The sequence below is a fragment of the Apodemus sylvaticus genome, chromosome 23 (genome assembly GCF_947179515.1).
Source record: "Apodemus sylvaticus chromosome 23, mApoSyl1.1, whole genome shotgun sequence".
NCBI lineage: Eukaryota > Metazoa > Chordata > Mammalia > Rodentia > Muridae > Apodemus > Apodemus sylvaticus.
Genome location: NC_067494.1, coordinates 12907783 through 12927300, shown reverse-complemented (window position 1 = coordinate 12927300; position 19518 = coordinate 12907783). Strand labels below are relative to the sequence as shown.

The window sequence follows — 19518 nt, the reverse complement described above, 5'->3', positions numbered from 1 at the left end:
GAAAGGGCTCCTAGGGGAAGAGCTCGTAGGTGATACAGGCAGAGCTCTGAACGCAGAGATCGTGAACCCGGGAGGCAGGCAGGGTGTTTGCGCAGCTGCCGTGCCTAGATGCTGAAGCAGGAACCTCAGAGAAGAGAAACAGCATATTTGCAGTAAGTTTCGTTAAAGATTGTAATCAAACAGTAATCTGCACATGCGCACGACAAATCTGTTCGTCACCTGGTAGAAAGATGGTGGCAACGCGCGGAGCGTTGAGTCGTCGTAAGTGGTCTGACATATTTATAGTACCCCACTGAACTAAATAATCTACTAAATGTGAAAGGACGCACAAGTTTAATCTTCAACAAAACAAAGCAAAAGAAAGCAAAGTAAAATATTGACGGAGGCCGATCTGAAAAGACAGTCTGGGGACTCTCAGCGTGTTTAAGTATTAGCATCGTGCTTATGGTTTAAAAGAAAAAGGTCAGTGTAATGAGTAAACAGATGATTCTCGCTAAAGGACAAGCGTAAAACCTTCAGAACTGACAATAGTGTGAGATTCTCTATTGAAAACTTATTAGGTGGGACATTTCAGCAGATGGAACACTGAGGAATTTTTTTTAACGTGATAGTGAAAATGGGAAACTAAAAACGGTGGAAACTGAATCACAACCACAGAAAGAAGACTGAAAACAAATTCCTGCAAACTTTCGCAAAATGTGTAAGTTTAATTCTAACTGGAAATGCAAAGATCCTGAAAAGCTGAAATACCCAAGAAAAGAACAATCACAGGACTGCTTGGGTTTCCAAGTTACTAGAATGCTAGAATGCTCGATAAGCAATAGTGTACATACTCAAATAGTAATTTGTGTTCATGTGGCGCATGCATGTGTGTGTATGTGTGTGTGTGTTTATGTGGTGCATGCTCTTGAGTGCTGGTGTGTGTGTGCATGTGATGTATGCATGTGAGTGTGTGTGTGTGTTTGTGTGTGTGGTAAATGAACTTGAGTGCTGGTGTGTGAGTATGTATGTGTGTGTGTGTGTGTGTGTGGTGCATGCACTTGAGTGCTGGTGTGTGTGTGTGTGTGTGGTGCATGCACTTGAGTGCTGGTGTGTGCATGTGTGTGCGCGAGCGTGCGTGCGCGCGCGCGCGTTCATATGTGGCATGTGAAGGCAAGAGGAAGATGTTGGGGGTCTTTCTCTGCCACTCTCTGCCTACTGCTTTGAGACAGGAGAATTACCTGAACGAGAATGTATCCATCTAGACTAGGGTGACTGCTCAGGAATCTAAGATCTGCTCCTCTCTGTCCTCCAGTGCTGGCGTCACAGTTAGGTGCAGTCATGTCTGGCTTTTATGAGGCCTAAGGGATTCAAACTTAGGCTCTTAAGGTTGCATACATAGCAAGCAGAGTTACCCACGATAATTTGTAACAGTATACATAATAACGTATATTTTGTAAGCATGAAAATGAAAACTAGGAAGAAAACACAGAGTGATGTTGATTTTTGTATACAGAAGACAAAAAATTTAATTTTAAAAATAGAATTTCTTTAAACATGTATTTGGATCTTATAAAATATAGATTACATTAAGGTGTATTATAAATTATACTAAACATACAAATTTACCATGACGTTAGAATATTTTATATTTTAGGTATATTCAAAAGGTCAAAATAATCTCAATCATGTGCCAATAAGAGTTCAGTACTAAACAGATTATTCAATAAAAGTAGGCAGAGGCCTTGAGTGGATGCCCTCCACTGGAAGATACGGAGTTGGAGATAGGGGTGTGGTCAAGCAGGAGGGAAGTGGCAGTGAAAGCCAGCCTGACTTACCACTGTACATCCACTAAGAAAGCTAAATGTAAAAAGTACTGGACAGACTTTGGCTAGGCTGTGGGGCAACCGAAGTTGAAACGTTGTGGGTGGAAATGCAAAGTGAAACATAGCTTGGCGATTTCTTACCAAGGTTAAGTGTTTACCTACTCCACGACCTACCAATTCTACCCCTAGCTTTTTACTCAAGGGGCATGGAAATGTTTCTTCACAAAATACATAGACAGAAGTTGTTTGTACAGTCTTTTATCCACGATAGACAAGATCCAAGACCATCCAAAATGGCTACCAACGAGAGAATAGGTAACTTTGGTTTTTATCCACGGGAAGGAAAGGTCCAGAGGGGAATCCAAGGGAGAGCAAAACAGAAAGACACTGCAATTCCAAAGACCCGCAGAGAACACCAGGCTAGGGGAAAGGGGCCAGCCACAAAAGAGGTTATTTTGTGTATGTTCATACTATTCTATAACATACCAAACTAAGCTGTAGTGGGAAAAACTGCACCAGGATTATTTGCACCGAAGTGAGATTGGACATGGCCCAAAGAGACTTCTGGAGGTCAGACACAGTCTATTCATTATGTAATGTACATTATAAAGAGAATGTATATTTGTCAAAATCCTTCTGTTGTAACACACAAGATCATCATACTGTATTCAAGTTACATTTTTAATTGTCCTAAGAAATATAGTTAATGACATTTCCAGACAAATACCAATTAAAAATACAATGAGATACTCTATGAGACACACCTCCAAGCACAGCTAAATTAAAAAGATTTATGATACCAAGTATTGTCAGTGATATGGGAAATCTGGAAACCTCCTGAGTTGCTGGGGCATCTGTAAGCTTCCTGAATCGCTGGTAGGAACTGATGTGCTTTGGCTCTTTCTTCTAGAGGTAAACACACCCTACCTATAACCCAATAATTCCACACCCAGATATTTCTTTGAGAGAAGTGAAAATATGCATTCCCATCAAGATTTATGTAGCTCTTGTGAGAAAAAAAATGTTTTGAATCTACAAAGCCAACAGTGTTTATCAACTGGGGGATGTGTAATTCCATTTTGACACATGTATACACTGGAATAAGAGTCAGCAAGCCCAAAGACTGAGTATTGATGGCTGTGCCAGTGGAGATAAATCCCTTAAAGCATCATCCAAAGTGGTTATTATTCAGATCTGAGCTGCAGATGACTGTGCCTCGGGGAGGCAGAGCACTGAGGTCAGGAAGCAGGAGCACTGGTGCCCGTGTGGTTACCACAGCATGAGAAAGTGTATTAAAGGGTCGCAGCGTTAGGAAGGTTGAGAACCACTGTCTTTAGGACATGCCACTGTGGAAGATTAAGGTGCGAGCGGCAGGAAGAGACAAGACTTAAGCTCTGTGTCCATGCCTGGTCTTGATAGATACCTGCAATCCTGGCGCTTTGGGAGCAGAGGCAGAAGGATTGTGAATTGGAGATCATCCTGAACTACATAATAAGACTCTGCCTCAAAATCAAGCAGAGACACAAGAAGACTAGATAAATTGCCCAGGGCAGACCTAGCCACCAAGATCTCTGAGGAACACTGTCAACGTTGGAAAGCACACCCATCACCATGCTGGTGATCTATGTGTAATGGTAAAAAAGAAAGTAATATAGTCATGGTCAGCCAGGCGCCTGCCGTCTCCAGGAGCAGACAAGCTCATCACTCTCGTAATAAAAAGGGTCCCATGAAGCAACATTGCTTATCTGCTCTCAGTGCTCAAGATGGCGCCAGGAAGTTATGATACCTGTCATGAATTCAAATCCCTTCAAAGAATACTTGGAAAAGGAAACCAAAGGATATCAAAGATGCCAATGAAAACGAGGGCCTTATTAAAGCAAAAATAATTACTTGTAATTTTGAAGATCAATGGAAAAAGGGAACTTCTTCTTCCTCTTTATACTCTAATAATGTCTTGAACTAGGACACCTGGTAAAGGGGGAGGTCCTGGTAAAGGTAGGAATTCAAGAGGAGGTGAACTCTTTCTACATGGAAGACTGGTAAGGTAAGCTCAGAGACAGGAGGAATGTGTCTTACTGGGTGAACAGTACCTCCATAGAGACTGGAGAATCAAGCCTTAGATTCCAGGCAGATAGTATTTTTATGGGGAATAACAGATAAGGAAATAAGTGTGGCCAACGGATAAATCTGTGAGGTGACATCTGGATTTGGGCAACTTTTGCAGTGGTCCTGGACTGGGATGGCCTCAGTTCAAGTTTAAGTACTTTTAGCTGTGTGGCCTGAGGCCCAGAATCTAGAGTCTTATTGTTATTTCTTTAGTTACTTATTTAATTATTTACTTATTTATTCATTTACATTATCTTAAGTGGAGGGGCAAGAGGAGGGGAAGAAAAGTAATTTATGAGTTATTATATAACTAGCACATGAGTGTGATCAATAAATGCTTGATATTATTGTTCATGCAAACGTGACAGGGATTTAGAGTCAGAAGGCAGTTTGAAGTGTCGATTAACCAACTGCTTCAGACTGCCTCAGGGATTCCCACCCCGATGTCCATCCCAGTGTGCAGATAACATTTAGGCCCAGGTAAAACGACCTGTCCCCTACGATCTGGCTCTGACACTCACTAAATGATCTCAGGCAGGTTTCTTCAACTTGGTCTGCAGTTCTTTGTAAGTGGGAATGTTGAAAGTCTGTCTCTCCGACACTGAAATGAAATCATGCCTGTAAGTCATCCTACGCCGGAAGCTGTGCTTACATGTTACTTTTCTCCACAGCTCAACAGTCACCTTCTCAGAGACTCCCACTGGATTCTCTTCTTGGCTTGTTCATTTTCTGTTCCCTTTCTGGAATGTTCTTTTTACTGTTGATGACCAGTCCTGCCTGACCTCTGAATTCCCTCCTTCTGTTATTTTCTTCTCTCACCCTCAACTTGCTTTAGAACATTTAAAATCCGAGGGAGACTATTTTGCAACTGATATTGGACTTAAGTATAAGCCTTTGCCTGTGTTTAATCAAAATAAGGAAGTGGGTTTACATTGGATTCCTATAAGCACTTTCCAGCATCTGCTTTCATATCCTTTCTGTGATAGGGAATCTGATGGTTTTAGATCCCTCTAACTTTCTTTCAGAAATATTACTGAGTGAACTTTGAGCTCCCACATCCAAAGGGACCTTTGTACCTGTGTCGCCTGCCATGAATATTATACAAACTGAAAATACAAGGCACACATGAAGATTTAACAGTTCTCATAGTTTGATGATCAAAATATCCTTCCAGTATGTAACCTGTGTAAAATTATTCCTTTCTTTCTGCAAGCTCTTGAAACGTTTTCAATACCTCTCATTTCAGGGTCCCACAGCAAATACATGAAATTCACACACACACACACACACACACACACACACACACAAAGACTTGTGGCTACCACATTGAACAGAGAAAATTAGGATTTTTGTGGTTTTCTACATAGGTCTAAAGTGTTTGGCCCCGTGAAAGACTATCTATTCTCACATGCACTAAAATTAGAAGCATAAAAACAGTGATAACATGGTAAAAAGTCATATCTAAACATGAATGTTGAAATGGGCATCATAAAAATGGACATCTATAACTGAACCAACCTGTAAAGGCATCTATCTAAAGACTATCTTAAATTGTATAGGTCACCTACTTTATATTGGTTTGAGAGTAAGCTCAAAGGTAGAGAAGGTATTTGTTGAAGGTTAAACTCATTTGCTGAAGGTTAGACCTATTTGTTGAAGGTTAGACCTATTTTTGTTTATGACGAATGAGAATTCCACATCACAAGGGAAGAAGAAACACATACCCAGGGTAGGCAAAGTTACTCATTTGGTTGCTGGAGAAAGTCTACCACTGAGCTGAAATCAGGGCCATCAGGTTTTGCTTATATTTTCCCCTGAACAGCTGTGGGTGTGAAAAATTTAATGGACCATTAGAATCTTCTTGCCAGAGCTAATTATTTATAGGGACAGCTTATGACTTAATTAGAGTTTTCCCAGCCTTCTTGCAAGTAAAGACAACTTTTAATGAGATATTGTAATTTGTAATTAGTGACTCCTTTCTCAAGCCAAACATTTTTACTTTTTTTCTTACATTGCAAACATTTCCTTCCAGAAATCTGTGTGTCTAGGGTACAGAGTCACATTACCAACAGCATAATTACTGCCCCAACCCAGTTTTCCAAAACAGCCTCTCAACCATGTATCTGACACCCAGAAAGTAGCTTAATTATAAAGAACAATGATCAGGAATATTCCAAGGGAATGGAGTCACGTTTAGGAAATTTTCTTCATGATATGAAACCGTGTTTTTGGCTACAATGCAATTGAGGCACTCTTGAATTTCAACTTTACTTTTGTAGAGACATTGCTGAACACTGTTCCTGCAAACAACTCAAAAGCAGCACACCTGTCAGGGATGTGAGTCCCAAGAGATAAAAACCTGCAATTTCATGGAGTAGCACTAGAGGATACTATTAATAAGAATAACTGGTATTTGGCATGTGCCCTAAAACTGCAGGAGGCTTTGACTTGAGCTGTTCACCTTAGATCTGTTCCTGAGATTGTAGACACACAATGGTTGAGGAGCTCAATGCTATGGCTGCCGACTTTGACTTTAAGAGCTCTGCCTTGCATTTTTCTTTTGTCTTCACTATCTATAAACAACGGCAGGAGAAACTTAGTAGCTCCAGGTTCTGTGATGATTTTCCTATCATTGGTTTTGGGCAGCTACATCTTTGTCCAGAGATCTTCATCCTCTGGAAAGAGCAGGTAGGTGGTCAATTAGGAATAGATCTGGTTGCCATAACAACTCTAATATGGAGGTTAAAATTTCACCTGGATTCAAGAGAAATCTTCAGTGGTATCCTGGAAAAAGTGTTATGGAAGGTTTATTCTAGAAAGAGGCGGGTGGGATCTCATTGAATCGAGTGAAGAAAAATGTGGAAACCTGTTTCGAAAACAATAGCAGACAGGGAAGACACTTGAGTCTCTTCTTATACAGGTTTACCCACTGCGCCCATCTCAGGACATGCAACTGCTGGGCAAGGGTCACAGGCTTTGGTGAAGAGACACCGTGTGAAGTGTGAACATCCCCAATAGAAATGGCAGAACACAGACCTTGTGGGCCAGGATGACAGCCAAATACAAGCAAGCAGATCAAACTTAAAGTCCCTGATTTCCAGGACTGTAGCCAGTCATACCAGGGTAACAAATTTTGTTATTGCTTATAAAATTTAAAAATTACCCAATGATGAAACCTTAAATACTGCTGAAAACCATTCTGTCATTTTTTCTCCTGAGTATTGATTCATCCAAGAAGTTCTGTTCAGTGACGATTGTTTCTGGTGCCAAGAATAAAGTTCTCTGACATCCCAGGCCAGTGTTCTACCTTTGGACTGTACCCCACCTTTCTGAGCTACCTATTGCAAGTTCTTCACTGTTCTGGGCCTTGTGCTGCCTGTGGCTTCTGGCTAACAAATTCAATAAGTCTACAATGGCCTGTTTTGCTAGGTGTCCCAGCTCACGTTATTCTGGACAGAAGACTTGTATGCAGCCAGGAAAGGAAGTGTATACCTTTGAAACAACAATTTCCAATAAGAAAACAGGGCTGAAGCTTTCTGGATGTATGACCATTGTTCTTTATTATTTTAACAATGAAGAGGAGGATGATTGGAGGGCCAATGAAGAAAATTCTCATCCTTCTGTCTTTTCTAGAGCAAACCAGTAGAACGATGCCTGCTAACGCCACTCCAAGAGAGACCTGCATACATTCCAGCTGCTAGCCACACAATCGATCCTTTCTGTTGGCAAAAAAGCCTGGGATTCATGCTGGCTTTTGCGTAGTGGGCTCAGCGTCATGTTGGCCCACTCCCTGTGCCCTTGCACCCACACAGGGAAAGAAAGACAAGCAGGCAATACTAGTCGCTCTCAGATTGCACAAATGCATCCAGCCCCAGGCTCCAGAGCTGCCTTCCGGCTATGATCGGCCCCAGCTCTGCACATGCACAGGGTTTTTACAGACTGAAGAACACAGCAATAAATAAATATGATTGTTTTGACAGAGAAGGAATGAAGCAATGATTATAGTGGGAAGTGAATGTTTTTAAGTTTTTAGCTAAAACTAAGGGCAAAGGTTATACAAGCTGATAAACTCTTTGTCATTTATTTTCTATATAATTACTTATCTATCTTAAAGATTCATTGTCCAAGCCCCAGTATATATGTGCATGTATAATCATGACTATGTATCATATACTCCTTAGAAAATTGGATCATTCTAAAGCATTGGAGTATTTTTACCAAAAATCAAATCAAATCCAGGTATGTTTACTGAGTGCAATCTCTTCCATGGAAATAAAAATTCTTGAATATGTTAGTAGCACTTGGGTTAGTTTTTAATTTCATATTTTAAGTTACACTTTTGTCTTTGCTACATTAGCATGCCAATGTAACTGAGGCTGGCTACATAATTTTCAGCTCTTAGTAAAAAAAATAAAAACATAAGGCCTCTTGTCCAAAAATTATTGCATTCACGAAGGGGGCAGCAGAACAGGAAACAATGCTTAACACTCTGGTGTGGGAGTGTACGTGTGTGTGTGTGTGTGTGTGTGTGTGTGTGTGTATATGTGTATTGTGTGTTTATGTGAGTATGTATATGTGTGTATGTGTGTGTTGTGTGTGTATGTGTGTTGTGTGTGCATGTGTGTGCATGTGTATGCATGTGTGTGTGTATGTGTATGTACATGTATGTGTTGTATGTGTGTGCATGCTGCATGTGTGTATGTTTGTGTGTTGTGTGTATGTGTTGGATCTGTGTGTGGTGTGCTGCATGTGTGTTGTGTGTGTGTGTGTATGCATGTGTGTGCATGTGTATGCATGTATGTGTGTGTGCATGTGTGTACCTGTGTACCAATCAGATTATTTGCCCATGACTTCTAGAAATTCTCAGTGTGTTGTCTGTCCTTCAGCTTTACAAAGAACGAGTGCTTTGCTACGCACGCAAATGTTTCTCATGGAGAATGTTTCCCTAAAGAACCACATAAGAAAGGATTGGTTCCTGTAGATGGTGCTATTCATATGTACTTTGCGCTTTTAGGAGGCAGGGTCTCCCGGGAGGTCCTTCTGTTGTTGGGAATCTGCTGCTTCTGAACGGGCTGTGGCCCCCACCCCTCCTTTTCTGCTTCCAGCAGATGAGGTAAGCAGTTTCCTATGCCATGAGCTCTTCATTTGTGGCTTTCCCTACCCCTCTGGAGGACTAAACGCAATGGATCTCCTGCACTGTGGACTGGAAACTAAGAACCCATGGGCCAACCTTTTCTCTCTATAAACCGATTGTCTCTGGTGTTTTGTTATAGTGATAGAAAACAAGCAAATCTAGCATACACAGAGGGGAAATTATCCCATTGTGGTTAACATGTAGCAGTGAGCTGTGTATTTTCGCTTATACAGAAGGCTAGGAACATGGTCTCTAATCTTAGATCTACATAGACTCCTTGGAGATCTCTGTGTGTGCCACAAAATACAGAGAAGTAAAGAAATGCGTTAACATTTTTGTTGACATCATGATAGAAAATAACCACGTCCCTGTCCACTTCAAGATGACTTTATATATTGTATTTGATAAAGTTTTAATAGAACCAATGTGTTATTAGAAGCTCTTGAGGTGGTCCAGTCTTTTGCAAGGAAGTTGATTAGGAATGTTATTTCAGTGGTGTTCAACCCGTGGGTCAAGACCCCTTTTGGAGTCAAATAACCCTTTCATGGGGGTCACATATCAGATATCCTGCTTACCAGATATTTAAACTATAATTCATAAGAGTAGAGATATTAAGTTAAGTAGCAATGAAAATAATTTTACGGTTGGTGGGGGGCTCGTCACAAAACAAGGAACTGTATTAAAAGGTTGCAGCATCGGGAGGCTGAGGACCAGTATTTAATTTCTTACCAGAGTGTCCATTTGCACAGGAAGAAAGTGAATCAAAGAAATTTACTGTTTATAAGAATGTCTAGATTTTTAGGAATACAATTTTTAAGAGCAAGTGCATAAGTAGTATGAGCTTTGTGCTTTGGAGACGGAATTTCTAGGTGATTCCCACTTTGAATTTAAGTTATTGAATTCCATCCCTGTCAGGAAGTGGCACAATCAGATTCAGCCACCGATGGACCCTGGGGGGAGAAGGGGCGGTCCTGGTATCATCTGATTTATTTCCAGGTAGATATATTCCCTTAGTCTGAGTTACCACAAGGCCAGGTACTTGCTCTACTTTGCAATAATTTAATTTTTGGCAAAGTAAACAGTCTGGCCTTAACAGCCTCGAAAAAGTCCAGTTCAAACAGAGAATTTCCTGCCCATTCCATGTGGTATTCAAATAGAAATAAGACATTTGGTGTGATTGGAACAAAGCCAGGTGCAGAACAATTTAATCCCGAGGACCGCTTATTTAGTTGGTAATATTTTTTTAGAAAAAAAGGTTTATTGAAATACAGAAGGGAATCACAATAATTAATTCATAATTTGTATTGTGTTTACTTTGGGAAATCCTAAGCTGTTTCCTGACATACTGCTTACGTATTTTACCTTTTAATGTTTATGCAGTAATCCTTCTAAGGACACTTTTCAGTATACTCATTGTGTAATTTCCATGATCACTCATGAAAATTCAGCGATACCACTACACTACACCCCTCAACTCTTCTAAGCGTATCAGTCGTTATACACAAAATGCTAAATTCCCTTACATTCACTTTTAAAGGGAACTCAGTGTTTCAATTCTTTTTGAATTAAAATAGATGCTGTCGATTACAGCATCTCTAGATCTGTTTGGGTCATGTGGACTACAGTGGAAATTCCGAAGACTCAAAATTCCTTTGGGTTGACATCATCCCTAAAATGTACTGAGAGATTCCCAACTATCAGAGGCATTCTCCATGTGCCGTCCTAAGATGCTATGTTGTGTTTCTTTGCATTACCACCACCCCCCCTCCCCCCGGGAGGAAGTGTGCTGCAGAGGAAAAGCACTGGGAAGGAAACACAAGCCATAAAGTTCAAGTGTTCTGCGCTCCTGTGAACTTAGGCAAGTGACCACCACTTGTTTTTCTCAGTCACATCGCACTGATAAGAGACTTTGCTCCGACAGCTTTGGCGAGGATGGAATGGACGCCAGTCATTTAATTCCACGTCTGCCAGGAGGAGCAGATGGAGCCGAACATCGTTTTGTCCACCATTGCTTCAGATTACCAAGTAACAGACTTTACTTAAAACGTATAGTAATCAGGCACCATTAAATGCACTCCTTTTAAAAGAAGATACACAAAACGAGGTGTCTGTGCACTGGCTTGTGTGGGGGGGTTGTGTGCATGACCACAGGTGCCCACGGACGTTAAGAAGGGGGAGTCAGATCCCTTGGAGCTGGCGTTACAGGTAGTTGTGAGCTGCCTGATATAAGTGCTGGAAATCAAAGTTGGGTCCTCTGTAAGAGAGGTCGATACTACTGCTGAGTCAGCTTTCCGGCCCCACGTACATACTGTTTGAATGTAAATACAAGCCACCTGGGTAGAAATTAAAGCCAGGGAGTCTGGTTTGAGGTCCAGACTCTGACTGATCAGCATTGAACAGTTTTACCTTCCCATTCTTGCTTTCCTAGTCAGCAGAGCTATATCAACCCTGCCTCTGAGAGTTGCTGTGTGGACTGAGCCAATGCACGTCTTCCGGGTGTTAAGGGCCTAAGCTACTCTCCTTAGAGTCTTTATCTTGTTTGACTTTATCATGAATGAAGAGCTGGGAATCAAAATGAGTGATCTTTTCTTCTTAGAGAAGTCCTCTAAAATACATTCAACATACGCTCTGCCCAAGATACACACTACTAATTACAGATGCAATAAAAATCCAGGGTTCAAGTAATAGTTATATTATCTAGGTATCTGTCTGGATCCCAGAACTTAGGAGGCAGAGGTGGAGGCAGGAGGATCTCTGTGAGTTCAAGGCCAGCCTGGTCTACAAAGCAAGTCCAGAACAGCCAGGGCAATTACAAAGAGAAACCCTGTTTCAAAGAGCCAAACCAAACCAAACAACAAAAACAAAAAACAAAAATGTTACTTGAATATTCCTTCAAGAATCTCAAATATTCTATATTTCACAAAACTGTCTGATTTGACGTGAAGGAAAGGGAGCTTGTCTTATTTTCCACACAAGGCCTGTGCTGACTCAGGGTACAAAAAAGAACAAATTGTGTAATTTGAGTTGAGAGCAATCATTTTTGCAGTTGTTCTTTAAAAAAAAAAAAAAGAAAGGAAAAAAAAATCCTCACATAAAGAGCCAAAGCTTGCTTAGAGACCTGTGAGCTCTACTCCCATTGACGTCACTTGGAAGTTGTGTGGGCAGAAATTGGCTGACTTCCTCCAGTGTGTCTTTTCAAAGCTGCACATACTGGAAAAGAAGGCTGTCTTTTAATCTCAAACAACAGTAGGGAGAAAAGTCCCACAAACAGCTCTCCTGTTTATAGCCAAACACCTACCTGAGCACCAGGCTGCTACGGATTCTCTTGGAGCTCAGCGGAGGAAGGGTGCCCTCCTTATCTGAAGCGGTGACCGTACAATGTATAAATGGAAATTCCTGATCAGCTATAGAAACTGAAACTTAGAGAGTTCCAGAATCTTTCATAAGGTCACCAAAGGCCCAGGGCCGGAGTGAAACCCCAACGTTCTGTTTTCTAGTTCCTTGTACAGCTCAGGATGCAACAGTTACCATCCCTGTACACTCTGCTTTGTTATACAGACCCGAGGGTCCAAAGAGCATGTTCATGGAAGGCAGGAGCTTGTCTCCCTGCAGATGTTACCAATAGCCATGGAAACAAGCTAAGCAGAGTCTTCTGACATTGAAGAAAGTCTGGAGACAGTTGAGGGATCACAAAACGCTGCCCCTAGATAGTGCCACGGATTCCCAGCTTGGTACTTGTACCAGGAACTTTCTTAGTTCTAAGTGTTCTGCTCTCCAAGGGGATAAGAAGAAGGCAGTGTCCCAACTGCACTTCAGCATCCAGATTTATTCTTATAAAGATCTGATCTCTACTCATTAACTCAACTATTGAAAAAAGTCCATATTAAAAGTCTATTTCGAGGCCTGGAGATGGTTCAGTTGGGAAAGTGCTTACCTTGCAAGTGGGAGGACCTGACTTCAGTTCCTAGAACCCCGTGTTTAAAAAGTGCACACTCGGCATTCCAGTGCTCAGAGAGGCAGAGGGAGGCAGACCCCTGAAGCCTGCTGGCCAGTCAGCCAGCCTTGCTTGCTTTGTTGGCTAGTTCCAGTCCAGCAAGAGACTCTGTCTCAAATATTATTTTAAAAGTAAAAGGCAGATGGTACCTGAGGAACAGCCCCTAAGGAAGTCTGATGACTTCTATGTTAACACACATGCGTGTGCAGGGATTCACATGCCAAGCAACAGATGACAACATAGCCCACATAGACTTTGAATCAGGTTGTGAGCGATCAGCTACAGAGAACGGTTTCAAATTCAAATTCTGAAGAGCCACTTAATAAAGATGTACGACTGTTATTTCTCCTGCCGAAAAATAAATCGCATATCATGGATTCCAGGCTGTCAACCCCAAGAGCCTCTCAGCCTACTCCTTGTCGAAGTGTATAGACACATCATGCTCCTCTATACTCTTTTTTTTTTTTTTTTCGAGACAGGGTTTCTCTGTGTAGCCCTGGCTGTCCTGGAACTCACTCTGTAGACCAGGCTGGCCTCGAACTCAGAAATCTGCCTGCCTCTGCCTCCCAAGTGCTGGGATTAAAGGCGTGCGCCACCACCGCGTGGCACGTGCATACTCTTTAACCAGCTGCATACAGTTGAAGCCATGGAGAAGCCGTGCACTAAGAGGTTTTGCTTTTCTGTCTGGCTTCATTCTGCTTCTTCTTAAAGAGAAGAAGCCATCATTGGAAAATGTCACCCCTCACAGGCCTGCCAGCTGAAGGAGCCTGGGAGTGGCTGCTCCTTCAATTCCTCTCATAAATATCTCTGATGGCCAAATTCCTGGCACTCCCATAAACAGGAGTCCAAGGCGGTTCTTTCCTGGCTCTCGCCATCAAAGCTGTACAATCTGTCATCACACGACCTCAAAAACAAAAGATTGTTTAGAAAGGCAAGTGTTCTTTGGGCCTATGTGTCAAAGATCTAGATATTGAGAGGAAAAGAGGTTTCATCAATCAAGCCTAACTACTAATGTGGGGAGGGAGAAACTATAAGCCATCAGTCCTAAAATAACTAAGAATGTCTGAGGTCGGTCAATTGGAAATAGGGGGTATGGCAAGCTAGCTTCTGTGTGAGGATTTAGAAAAGTATTGCAGAATAAGGGAGTCAACCTTGGTGTGTGTGTGTGTGAGTGTGTGTGTGTGTGTGTGTGTGTGTGTGTGTGTGTAAATATATCTATATATAGGCTGGGTATAGTGGCATATGACTTTCATTTCAGTCCTTGTGAGACAGAGGCAGGCAGAGCTCTATGAGTTTGAGGTCAGTCTGGTCAATATATCAAGTTCTGGGCCAGCCAGAGCTGTGTAGTGTAATCCTGTCTAAACAAAAATGTCCATATATATTTTAACTAAACATGCTTATCATCCCCAAGAAATTAATTTTTAGGAATTAAAATAGAGGATTGTTTGTGCTAGCAAAATGTTCTGGTGTAGATGTTTTCATATCAAAGATGAAGAAAATACATATACACATACATGCACACACATATACATACATACACACTTATATATACACACATATATATGTACATGTATACACACATATACACATACACACATATATACATACATATATATCTATACACACACACACATACACTAACATATATACAAGAAAAAGTGTAGGAAGATAAAATACACATTAGAAGATATTTTGTGTGGATTGTGGCAAATATATGCTGAAATACTTAACATGTTTCTGAGACACAGAGTAAACACTCAGCAAGCAGTGGTATAGATTTAATATTGAGCACTTTATATCTGAAGCGTGATCTGGTCAGACAGGACAGGTGTTCAGTAATTGGGAACAGCTGTGGACATGTCAAAGGTCCAGGTCTAACAAAATGCTTAGGTCAGCAGTTCTCAGCCTTCCCAGTGCTGCACACAACCCTTGAACACAGTTCTTACATTGTGATGACCCCAACCATAACATTATTTTGTTGCTACTTTATAACTGTAATTTTGCTGCTATTACAAACTGTGATGTAAATATCTGATATGAAGAATATCTGATGTGACCTTCAAAGGGTTTGTGATCCACAGCTTGAGATCTGCTAGCTTAGGGGGACCCAGGCTAGACTAATCCTACTGACCAATGACTTAGAACTTTCTCTTTAGTGTCCAAGGGAACCTTTTCTTTTCTGTCAGAAACCCAATAACTAGGCCAACCAATAGCTTTGGAATAGTTTCAGTGAATCAAGATTTGTGCATGGTAGTTCAACTCACCCTTCCGTTCACACCCTCATAGCATTCTGAATTCACCTACAAAATGAGGGTTTTCTCTCTCTCTGCTTGTTCATCAATCTGCGATCGTGTCCTAAGCCCAACCTCTCTAGAAATGGCTATGCATTCGTTTAACTGTCAAACTTCCTTATAAATAGCATTGCGTCTGAAGCTAGTCACACGGAAAGCACTCCAGATGGAGAAAAGGCTGCTTGGAAAGATGACATGTCTCAAGACGTGGCTCAGAGAAGCAGCTAAGTACGGAGGAAAGGCATGAGACTGTGGTTGGCTTGGGGCCGCATCAGGAGACGCTGAGACCCTGAAGGTAATGGAGTGAGTGAGGCTGCTTAGAAACTCCGAGTCTGATACCACATCTTTTTGGCTCAAATCATCTCTATGTTCTTTCCTTTTCTACCTTTTTCCTTGGGCCCCTCCAAGAACACTAAAGCTAATGACTCAGAAAGCTCTCTCAGTGTGCAACAGGAGACTTTATTTACAAGTATAGAAGGCACTGCTTGGTCTCACTGTTCTGTGTTTACATAAAGCCTGATTTCCATTCACGGAATACTGTGAGTCTACTGGGTAGTGAATCGTTCCTAAATGTTCCTGCCCATAATAGTCCTGGTACATCTCGCAATCATAGTTAATTCTGATCTTTGTTGATACTTTCATGGGCAGACCAGCACTGAGCTTACATTGGATAAAGAACATTTTTTTTTCTTTTTCTTTTGAAAGGGGTATAGTATTGAGACGGAACATAATAATTTATCGAATTACTCATAGTCTCAGCAATGTAGACATCTATCAGTGGTAAGCCTGGGCACAAGATTCTTGAATGGACAAGCAGATTTCTGCTCTAAGTTATTATCAGGAGTTCATCCAGGGTACCGATAGCAAGTGTGAGCTCATCTCTTCTGGCTTGATTACACAATGACTTAGAGGAACCATTAATTTTTCACTGTTCATGGTCTTTGTAAGTGGGTCTCTAGTATTTTGTGATATTTTTTCTTCTGAATGATTTGAAGTTCTTTCAAACATGGCTTCTGAGGGTGTAGGGCAACATTGTATCAGAGTCAAAATTAAAAAAAAAAAAAAAGCCTGACTGCGCCACTGCTTTTCTTCAGCACCTAAGTGTCTTAGATGAACAGGATTTATCGTCTCAGACATAACTTTAATGGGGATCCATTAATAAATTCATATTGTAACCACTTCTCAATCTCTCCCGCCACACTCACTATAAAGCTATCAAAGTAGCCAGAGTGAACTGTGATTCTTTTGTGCGCCATTTTTTCTTAGCAAATAAAAAAAAATCTCACTAAAATTAATTTTTTAGCTTTAAGCAAGCTAGATTGAAATTTTATTTCACAGAGTAGAAATTGTGATTGAACCCACCTGGGTAAATATGGACCCATATTTGGCAGGACTCACCTCATTACAATGTTTCCAAATATTTCGTTTTCAATTTAAATGACACGTCCAAGAAATACTGTACATTTCAACATGGCTTGGTGGTGGAAAGTTAAACTGCCACACAGCCTCTCTGGATGGGTTAATTGGGCAGAACTCGCTGGGACTCTGTGACCTGCACTGTGTGCTTTGGATGATGGGAAAGCACTGTGTGCTTTGGATGATGGGAAAGCGATGGGTCCTCCCTTCTATGGTCTCCTGTTTTCTTTCTCTCTTAGAACAACCCTCTAGTTTCTTTTGTGTTGTCACCCCAAATTCCCCTTTAAGATAAACCGGAACAGGTTGCAATTATTGTTGTGATATTTGTTAAAGTTTGGGGATACAGCTATAAATCTGTATTTTTGGTATTCTTTATGTTTAAGTTTATTCCAAATTGGGAGTTATTTTTATCTAAGTTTTTAAATGTATTTAAACTAATTCTATGATTATTGTTATTTAAAAGGGTGGCATAAATTGGTTGTAAAAATTAAACAAGATAATTAAAATGTTATGTGGTAAACTAGCAACTAGTTTTGAAAACTAAGCCCCCCCCCCAGGCTCTATTTAATGTGGACACAATTAATATTGATGTGGTCGTTGTTTTAAGCCATAAGCACTTTAAAATACTGGCAAGAAGGCAGAACAAGAGTTCCTGTGGTTGGTTCCATATTTTCCACAATTGCCTTTACTTTAATGATTCCCTCAATTAAGTTTTGGAAGTAAGTGAAGTATAATGTATGAATATATAAATGGATTAGGTTTTTAACTAGAATAAATGCCTTTGGTGACAGCTTAAAAGATGTACTTTTAATCAGCTTATAATAGCTATTTTTTTTAAAAAAGCTTCAAAATTTGAAATGAAATGTTCTCCTGTACTTCAGTGACAATGGCATAATTATTCAAAAGGGATTAAGAAGATACTGCCATTTTTAATTTCTAGATAATGGATTATGAATTCCAAGAGCCAGTGATCGAGCACCTGCTACGGGCTTTTCTCAGCGGGAGACTCGGGATGAATACAGAGCCTTCCATCTCTACAGGTGTTTACAGATGGAAATCTAAGAAATACAGAGCGAGATGCACTTGTAAGTGAGCAACAGGCCAATGCCATACTGGTTCAGAGAGAGAGAGTCACAGGCTGAGGAGGATAAACTCCAAAACAGAGGGTCGGCAGTGAGCAGGAGATAAACCACACAACATAGCCTTTTCAGCTTAGTGTATGGTCAACATACTATACCTAAGTGACAGCCTCTATAGCGAAGTTGTCTGGAAATCACTGTAATTCATGAGGGAATGGTTAGATGAACATTGACCCCCTGACCCCTGTGCATGTGTGTGAGTGGTGTATGCACTTGCAGTGTAGATATATGCATAGGAGCATGTGCATATGTGTGGTGTATTCACTTGTAGTGTAGATATATTCACAGGAGCATGTGCATATATGTGTGGTATATGCACTTGTAGTGTAGATATATTCACAGGAGCATGTGCATATATGTGTGGTATATGTACTTGGAGTGTAGATATATGCACAGGAGCATGCGCATACGTGTGTGGTGTATGTACTTGGAGTGTAGATATATGCACAGGAGCATGCGCATACGTGTGTGGTAAATGTACTTGGAGTGTAGATATATGCACATGAGCCTGTGCACCTGTGTAGAAGCCTGAGGTTGGCATCACTCCCTGCTTCTACTTTTTTGAGACATGGTGTTTTACTGAACTCCTGGTACATAGATTCTAGATAAAGTATTCTCTTTGGCTTGTGCTGGAGAAAAATCCATTATATCTGCTAGCATAGCATCACCATTAAAGTCAGGTACCTTTTTTTGTGAAGCTGTGGGATCAAAGCCATTTTGCAATAGAAACATTTTTTCATCTCAAGGCTCACGTTCACCTATGTCTGAAGGCTGACGTAACTACACATGTGATAGCTTGTATACGCTTGGCTCAGGGAGTGGCACTATTTGGAGCTTGGCCTTGGAGAGGGTGTGTCACTGTGGGCATGGGCTTAAGACCCTCACCCTAGCTACTTAGAAGTGAATGTTCCTACTAGCAGCCTTCAGATGAAGATGTAGAACTCTCAGCTCCTCCTGCACCATGCCTGCCCAGACTCTGCCATGCTTCTACCTTGATTATAATGGACTGAACCTCTGAACCTGTAAGCCAGCTCCAATTAAATATTGTCCTTTGTAAGATTTGCTTTGGTCATGGTGTCTGTTCACAGCAGTAAAACCCCAACTAAGACAATATAAATCAAAAGTAACCTTGAACTTGTGACATTCCTGCTTTTACTTCTTGAGGTAAGTGCTGGGATTATAGACTTATGCCACCATGCCAGGCTTATGGGGTAGTGGGGACGGAATCCCCAGGCTCCATCCTATGCTAGGTGAGGACAAGTGTTTTACTAATTTCTTAAAGAAGGACTAGCCAATGGGTGGAGCAACTTACAGAGAATGCACTCTCAATATTACAGCACAAAATGTGGTTTTTGCCCATTCCCTAGTCACGATTTCTATTTCTTCTATGGACCTGGAGACTTAATTTTCCTGGAATTATTGCTACTCGTCCCACAGTAGCACAAGGAGATGAGCTTGGAGCTGGTTCCTGATTTGACACTTTGTCATGTCCTGCTCTGTCCAAGCATTTGGGTCGCTGTCGCATGATTTCAGGGCAGGCAGTGCTGCTTCCTTCAGGGGTTCACGGTGCCTATTTAAAGAGGCCAGCCAGAGCGATGGCCGAGCCATACATCTGAATCTGTGCATCCCTTGT

The 19518-nt window shown here is 41.2% G+C and overlaps 1 protein-coding gene across 3 annotated transcripts in view; it reads right to left on the bottom strand.

The window, feature by feature from the left end:
- Pde7b (phosphodiesterase 7B) overlaps positions 1 to 19518 on the bottom strand; it is a 342947-nt gene that overhangs the window by 279749 nt on the left and 43680 nt on the right. Inside the window, exon 1 of one of the 3 annotated variants that reach the window (XM_052169421.1) lies at positions 12344 to 12426. The exons of the other annotated variants lie outside the window; for them this stretch is intronic. The gene's annotated coding sequence lies outside the window, so the exon portion shown is untranslated. Of the gene's footprint in view, positions 1 to 12343; positions 12427 to 19518 lie in introns of those variants that run through there. 3 annotated transcript variants of the gene reach the window in all.